Source organism: Callithrix jacchus, chromosome 3 (genome assembly GCF_049354715.1).
Source record: "Callithrix jacchus isolate 240 chromosome 3, calJac240_pri, whole genome shotgun sequence".
Lineage (NCBI taxonomy): Eukaryota > Metazoa > Chordata > Mammalia > Primates > Cebidae > Callithrix > Callithrix jacchus.
Window position 1 is genome coordinate 67,100,001 of NC_133504.1, and position 8,739 is coordinate 67,108,739.

The window sequence follows — 8,739 nt, forward strand, 5'->3', positions numbered from 1 at the left end:
CCTCCTATTTCTGGTACTGGAATCTTGTCCACTCACCAGATTATTTTTGCATGGCTGTATAATGGACCTTTCATGTTGCCAAAATTTCTTCTTCCAAACTACAATTTTAACTTTAGGCTTCACTTTTGCTTTTTTTTTTTTTCCCTTCAATTTGCAATTTGCACTCATTTTTATTTATTTTGGTTCTTTTTTTTTTTTTTGAGACGAAGTTTCGCTCTTGTTACCCAGGCTGGAGTGCAATCTCGGCTCACCGCAACCTCCGCCTCCTGGGTTCAGGCAATTCTCCTGCCTCAGCCTCCTGAGTAGCTGGAACTACAGGCGCGCACCACCATGCCCAGCTAATTTTTGTATTTTTAGTAGAGATGGGGTTTCACTTTGTTGACCAGGATGGTCTCGATCTCTTGACCTCGTGATCCACCCGCCTCGGCCTCCCAAAGTGCTGGGATTATAGGCGTGAGCCACTGTGCCCGGCCTTATTTTAGTTCTTTTAAAATAGCAAAAAATAATAATAATAAAATAAAAATAAAAATAAAAAAATTGTTTGTACATCTGTGACCTTTTCCTCGTATTTTCCCAGAACGATTTCAATTTTTTTTTAAATGGGACCTACTCACAAAAAGATTTTTGGCCCAATAAAATTCCCAAGTTCAGCCACTTTATAGGTTAAGAAAATTTTCTTTCAAAGAACAAATATAACTGGGAGACCAGAAATACTGTCACTGATGAAATTCATTTGGTGAGTTAAAAAATTGCTGTTTCAGCATATGCGTCTAAACTAAAGGTTTAAAATACCGTCATTCAGTCTTTATGGATGTTGTTAATCATCAGCTTTCTTCCTTTGCCTTGACTCTTCTAAGAAAAAATGAAGTTTGAAATACATTTTACACAAAATAGTTTTTTCTGGCTCTCAGCAAAGAATAGGCACTTTGAATCAGTGATGCTGTGTTTTTAAAAGGGGAATTCTGTGTGCTAGTGCCTTCTCAGAGTGTCTTGCTGTGAATTGTGAGCAGTTCTGTGGGGCGGGAGAAGAGATTGGCTTCCTGGCCCGGGTGAATATACACATTACAGTGAGAGAGAACATACAAGGAGTTAGGAAACCTTTATCTACTTAAAGATTTCCTCAGAGTAAAAGACAAAAGAAATTATATGGTATTACATATCTCTATATTGAGTCTCTACTTTGTTCTTTCTCTTGCCTCTTCATTCTGGGAAATATCTTCTGGATTCTATAAATATGAATTACACATTTCTTAAACTTAATTTTCCATATTCTTGCATTTATTTTCAAATTCCACTTGAATCATCAAATATTATTTGATACTGCGAAATAATGTAAATTCAGCCTCTGCTTCAAAGATAAAGGTGCAGAGTCCACAGCTGTCCAAATGCATGCTTGGGGTGGGTCTCTGATAACAATTGTTGATGATGCTGAGACAGGCAAGGAAGTTGTTTCTTGTTTTTTTTTTTTTTCCTTAAGAAGTGTGTCTTATGCTTCATGTGTGAAAAAGGCTACAGGAAAACTTAATTTACACGTAAAAATTGTGCAAGAGATAATTAAGCACCTGGATATTTGTACACCGATCACAACAAAAGCAATGCCAGAATTGTGAAGAACATGTTCTAATGGAACATTGGAAAATCCAGAAAGAAAAACATATCTCTAGAGCCAAGTTAATTAATATTAGGGAAGAATTAATACAATACCTGCAAAAAGCTACCAATGAGAAAAGTTGTTTATTGCTTTATCCATTTTAATAATTTTATTTTCTTGATCTTTTTATATGCAATTTAAACCCTTGTCTTGGATTGAGTTTCAGAGAGAGAGAGCCTGAGACAGGGAATCAGGAGCATGTGATTAGAATAAGGGAGAACTCTCAAATGAATCTATAAGGAAATGAAGTCTAATAGGAAAATGGGGGGAAACAAAGATGTGTTCTGAGCTATATCCTACCCTTGCCCTGATCTGGAGGAGCAGGGTACTGCAGCATTAACCACACTGCAGAGTTATACCTCTTGAGACCAGGATGACCTTATCCACCTGGCTCAGTCAGCCATTGGTAGTAAATGTCCGCTGAAGGCAGAAGAATGCGAGGCAGCAACATTTTACTTGGTCATACCCAGCTGCAGACTTGTGAGCAAAATAAATTTGATTGTTGTTTTAAGTCACTAAAGTTCTAGGGTGTAATACAGCCACAGCAGCATGGGTTTTAAAGTTAGGTGAAGTCTCATTTCACATGAAATAGCTATGCTTTAGTAGAATGAATCCTTACCTTATAACATCTTCTTAGGAAGATTAAACAATATGTATACGTATATGTATATGTATATGTATATGTATATGTATATGTATATGCATATGCATATGTATATGTATACACCATCAGCCCTTCTTATCCATGAGTTGCACTGGTGGATAAAACCAACCTCACATGGAAAATATTCAGAAAAAGAGATGTACTGGTGTGTCTCTACTGAACATGCACAGCTCTTTCCTTGTCATTTCCTAAACAATACAGTATAAAAATTATTTACAAAGCCAGTCATGGTGGTTCATGCCTGTAACCCCAGCAATTTGGAAAGGTGAGGTGGGAGGATCGCATGAGGCCAGGAGTTTGAGACCAGCCTGGGTAACATAGCAAGATCCTGTCTCTTTAAAAAAGAAATAAGTAAAAATTATTTATATAATATTTATATTGCATTAGGTATTATAGGTAATCTAGAGATGATTTAAAGTATACAAAAAGGTGTTCATAGGTTATATGTAAATACTGCACCATTTTATATAAGGAACTTGAACATCTTATCTGTGGATTTTGGTATCCATGGAGAGTCTTGGAATGAATCCCCCGTGAATACCAAGAAACAACTACAGCTGTGTTGGGGGGGATTATCTTACAAAGTACCTAATAAATAAATGTAAATTCCAGATACAGTTCCAGGCAAGTATTATTCAACCAGTACAGATGAACCTTGATTTACAATAGGTTTGCATCTGATAAACCCATTGTAAGTTGAAAATATCGTAAGTCAGAAATTCATTTAATACACCTAACCTACAGAATGTTATGCATTGCCGTAGCCTTCCTTAAATGTACTTAGACCACTTACATTAGCCTACAGTTGGGCAAAATCATCTAACACCAAGCCTATTGTATAATAAAGTATTGAACATATCATGCAATAATGTACTGAAAGTGAAAAACAAAGGGTTATATGAGTACTCGAAGTACACATTCTACTGAACACATCACTTTCATACCATTGTAAAGTCAAAAAAATTGTATATCAAACCACTGTAAGCCAGAGACCATCTGTATTAGAATCTGGATTGGTTTATGAAAGTGTCTCAGTATATCTGAAGGCCCTCTGAATTAACAAGGCATTTTTACATGAATTTCCTTGGTTTATCACATAACAACTTTGTGATACTGTGATATAATGGGAGATATATAGTTGGTCTTCATCGCTGGGTTCTAGCACACAGCATTTAAAATCCTTGGAATTTCTTGAGTAATAGATGTGAGGAGTATTTTTGTTTTTCATAATAAATCCCTTTCAATCATATCTGGGTTTATGCTGATAGAGTGACTCTTGATGTTTGCCTAGATAGCCTCAGGATGAAAAGGGTGGTTGCCATGTAATTAAAGCGTCTGAACTTTCAGCTGCACCTCTGACCTCTGGGAAGGGGAGAGGAGCTGATGATAGAGCTAATCGCCTAAGGCTCAATTTAATCAATCATGCCTATGTAATGGATCCTTCATAAAATCTCTAAATGATGTAGTTCACAGAGCTTTCAGGGTGATTAATGCATATATGTGTTAAGAAGGTGGCACATTCAACTCTACAGAGCATAAGCTACTGTGCTCCGGACCAGTCCAGATCTCCCTCTATGTATCTCTATCTGGCTTCATAGTATCCTTCACAGTATCTTTTGTAATAAACTGGTAATGTTAAGTAAAGTGTTTCCTTGAGTTCTGTGAGCTGTTATAGTAAACTATTGAACCTGAGAAAGGGGCTGTGGAAAGCCACAATTTGTAGTCATGTCAGACAGAAGTGTGGGTAACCAGGGGACTCGCTACTTTCAATTGATGTCTGAAGCAAGGCCAGTCTTGTGGGACTGAGCCCTTTCTCTGTTGGGTCTGTGCTAACTCTGGGTAGTTAGAGTGAGAATCACAGTAGATTGTAGGACACCCAGTTATGGAATCTCCAGAGAACTGGAGAATTGCTTGGTGTGGAAAACCCACACGTTTGATGTCAAAGGCGTTGTGAACATAGAAACAGTTTTCCTATAAACCTAAATATAATTCTCTTCAAATAGATGTTGCCTTTCAAACAATAACATTAATTTCATTGTCATTTATGTATATGATGACTTAAAAGATGACTAACATATCAAAGACAAAAAAAAGTACAATTAATGAAAACGACAGCTTATCGTTAATTTATATAAAACCTGTATTTTGTAAGATTTTCTGCTATAAATTTATATTCATTATTTCATTTAATGTCACAAAGTATATATGATGAATGATAGTCAACTTTGTTTCACAGATAAGGAAAGAGAGATGGCAGTTAAATAGCCTGATGAAGGGCATAACGTTAATGTGTAGCAGAGTGGCAATTAAAAAAAAAATAAGCTCTGTTTGCTGAGTTAACATGGTAATTTTAAAGTTTAGTGACCTCCCACTGAGTTGTAAACTCAGAATTACAAACTAAGAGTCTATTATTTCAGGCATTAGTTCTTAAATAACTGCAAATTGCTTTTTTCCCCTTTTACTCACCTATTCTGGAAGAGCCAGTGGATATGAAACTTGAAAATTTTTAATGACAAAATGGTGGAAGGAACAGCAAAAGCCATTTTGTGCTATTCCTAGGTAACAAAGGACAAAGGATACTCTTGCAACTTAACATGAAGAATTTTTCAACAATCATTCCTGCACAGCATAGCAAGAAATGTTTCTAAAGGAAACAGCTTCAGAAAACGTATCTAGTAAAAGTTCCATGAGACTGTATCCTGAAATCCACTGACTATATTTGTTTTACTATCTGCCTTCAAATATTTATGTTTCAACCAATTTTAAGTTAACAGAATATTTATGTTAGAGACTTGTGGAAAAGTATATTTTTGGCCCTTTGAATTATTTTAATAGTATGTAATTTATATATTAACATTAAATATGGTATGAATATATACAAACCTAACAGTACTCTGACGTATCTTAAATGATTATAAAAATATTTTTTACCCTTACTCTCCAATAGTCTGTTATTTTGCAATACACTAGGAAATCCTGCCATTTTTAAACTATTAAAAATCTCAGAATTTAATTAGCAAAGTAGATTAACACACTCTGCCTCTAGGATCTACCAATTTTGTGCACTAAACCATTTTACCATTAAAGGTACCAGGATGATATTTTCATGGGCAGCCAATAAATGTTGTTTCCAGCCTGACACTGGTAATAACTCTCCAGGTTTTAGTTTAAAGAAAAGTTTATCATCTTGGCTTTCCATCCTTGAAAATACCTTGTTAAAGTGAAAAATCTAAAGGACCTTTATAGCTCCATTTCCCTCAACTAACTTGATACTAATATTAATTTTATTTTAATTCAATGCCATCTTAAACTTCTCTTGTACATGATTTGTTCACTGAATTACAATGGTTTCTAGACAGCTAAGACAGCCACAATTCAGAGGCCAGACCCAAGTGGTTAAGGACATTTTGTGTCAAAATAGAACCTGGAGAAATTCCAGCTGGTGGACATCCCATGGGGCAAATATATCTCAGAAGTGAAGTAGTTACCTACCACTTTATGGACTTCTCCACAAAATAGCTAGACATAATAAATTTAGATAAAAGTTAGCCATAGATAATATTTCTAGAGAACTACCCACAGAACTCCTATAATCTATAGCACATAAACTGAGCATACAAGTAGGTTATTAGGCATAATCTCCACAATTTTAAGTTAAGTGCCCACAGAATCTTAGATGAATGGATGGTGATTTAGCAGTCTGGGATGCATATTACAAGGTGCTGCAGTATTAGAAGCCTAATGGTAAACCTTTTCTAAAATAATCAAATATTATTTACTCCTTGTTACCCAACCTAAAAAATCTTATCAGAATTGTTCAATGAAGAGTCACACAGGCTGAGCATTTTCTAATATTCAGGAATATGCTTTAAATTGTTGCAAAATTCGATTTATTTTTATTGACTGACAACTATTTTAATTATGTGCCTTGAGAATCTTTGCAGTTGTTTGCTAAGAGAGCAGACATTTGGAAACTGAGATTCTAGTTACACACCTGACAGTGCTTCAAAATCTCTGAGATTGACTTTATATATCAAATTAGAATAATCAAGATAATCTTTATTGTGCTTTTCCTTTCTATTAACAATGGAGGGGTGTGTGTGTATATATATATATATATATATATATATATATATATATACAAATCTACCAGTATTTCAATGTACTTTTACACACACACACTTCCCTATGACTAGTTTATAAAGAAAATATTTCAAAATAAAATTAAAGAAACATGCTTTGATTAAATATACTTCTATTTTTAAAAATAACAAAAGATAAACTGACATCACACAATGAAAAATAATCATCCAAAAAGTTGGGCAAAGCTAACCAGTAAAAGAAAGAGTAGTTATTGACTCTATTACTTTGTCTTAGGACAAATAATAGAAAAACTGAAACTGAAATATTTAAAATGTGTATGTTATAGATAGTCCTTGTTACTTAAGAAAAAATTAGAATAGGAAGGTCTATAATATATCATGTTTCATGGAAAATAAATGAATACAGTGCTTTATTGTTATTTTATAGTATAGTACCTTATATTAAAAATTAAAAGGATTAGACACTAAGAGTTTCATTTATTTTCAGCTGGTTCCTCCCATTATGTATGATGATTAATCAGAAATGTAATATGTTAGTGACTTTGTCTCCTATCTGCATGTTACAGATTAAGTACTTTTTTTTCCTTTCACATAAAAAGACAAAAGAAAAATAAAGTGCTATTTGCTTTAATTATCACAAAACAAAAGTTAAAAGCATGTACATAAATTACCAATTATATTAATATTAACAGTTAATGATTAATAATTTCTATAATAAGCACATCTAACAAAAATACGGAAAATAGATGTTTTTCAAATGTCAATATGTTGTTCTCAAATATAACTCCTCCAAAAATAATGAAAAGTCTATATATGCATATACAATGTGCTACTGAATATAGATGCAATTTTACAAATGCTACTACCAAGTCATGTTCTTTATAACAATGTTAGCTTTCATGCACCATTTCTATCAGCATGGATGCTGAACTGTTCACCACCTGAACCTTGACTAATTGAGGGGCTTAGCAGCATACTCAGGGTTTTCCTTCAACTATTCTGCAGTGTCAGTGAGCAAGTTTCCACTAACCAATTATAGTTTGGCCTAGTTGGTGACAACCATAGATTTTCAGATTCTGGACATAAAGTGTTGAATAAAGAGAATACTAGATATGCTCTGAGTATGCTCTTCCATCTAGATCTAAGGATTTCTTTCTTTTCTTTTCTTTTTTTCTTTTTCTTTTCTTTTTTTTTTTTTTTGAGACGTTGTTTCCCTTTTGTTACCCAGACTGGAGTGCAATGGCACAATCTCGGCTCACTGCAACCTCCGCCTCCTGGGTTCAAGAAATTCTCCTGCCTCAGCCTCCCGAGTAGCTGGGAATACAGGCGTGCACCACCATGCCCAGCTAATTTTTGTATTTTTAGTAGAGACGGGGTTTCACCTCGTTGACCAGGATGGTCTCGATCTCTTGACCTCGTGATCCACCCGCCTCGGCCTCCCAAAGTGCCGGGATTATAGGCGTGAGCCACCACACCTGGCCCAGATCTACGGATTTCTTAAGCAAATAAATAACTAGGGAAACATAAGTAAATAAAGAAAGACGCTTAACAGATACTTAATAAACTATTGCTACATAGGAGTAAAAATCTTAACCCCAGTCTCTAGAGGTCATGAAAAGAACAGCTTTGCTTAGCTTCCAACTCTGGTCACAGAATAAAAATGTACATCTGCATGCCAAATATAAATATAAATACAAATATGTACACATAATTTTTGAAAAGAAACTATGAAATTTTACTGCTAAAGAGACTGCTGATATATGTACTAAAAATGTGAACTTGAATTTTCCAAGTGACTAGTGACATACGTAGTCATGCTGGCTTTGCAGCAGGCGAATCTCCTTTACAGAACTGTACGAGCCTAAAACTGCAGGATAAATACTAGACAAGTCGATTTTTATTCTTGAACTCTTGTGTTACATCAAATAGCAAAAGCATATTTTGAATTATGAGACTATAATATTTTATTCCAGGGTTCTACAGTCCACATAAGCCACTTACTTTCATTATAGAATCTTTTATGTAACTGCAGTCCCATGATTTAGAGTAGCTTATTAAATTTTTGATATCATTCATCATTCACAACCATTTTAATTCTGACCATTGTCTAGATGGATAGATCAGGGAGGAGAGTTGAGATGTAGAACTAAAACCATGTAAAACACTTAGGATCTCTGTAAGAGATCGGTGTAAGGAAGCACTGTAAGAGCTTCCAAAGGAGCAGGAGACTTCCTATACAAAACATTTTTTTTTTTTTTTTTTTTTTTTTTTTGAGACGGAGTTTTGCTCTTGCTACTGAGGCTGAGGCTGGAATGAATTGG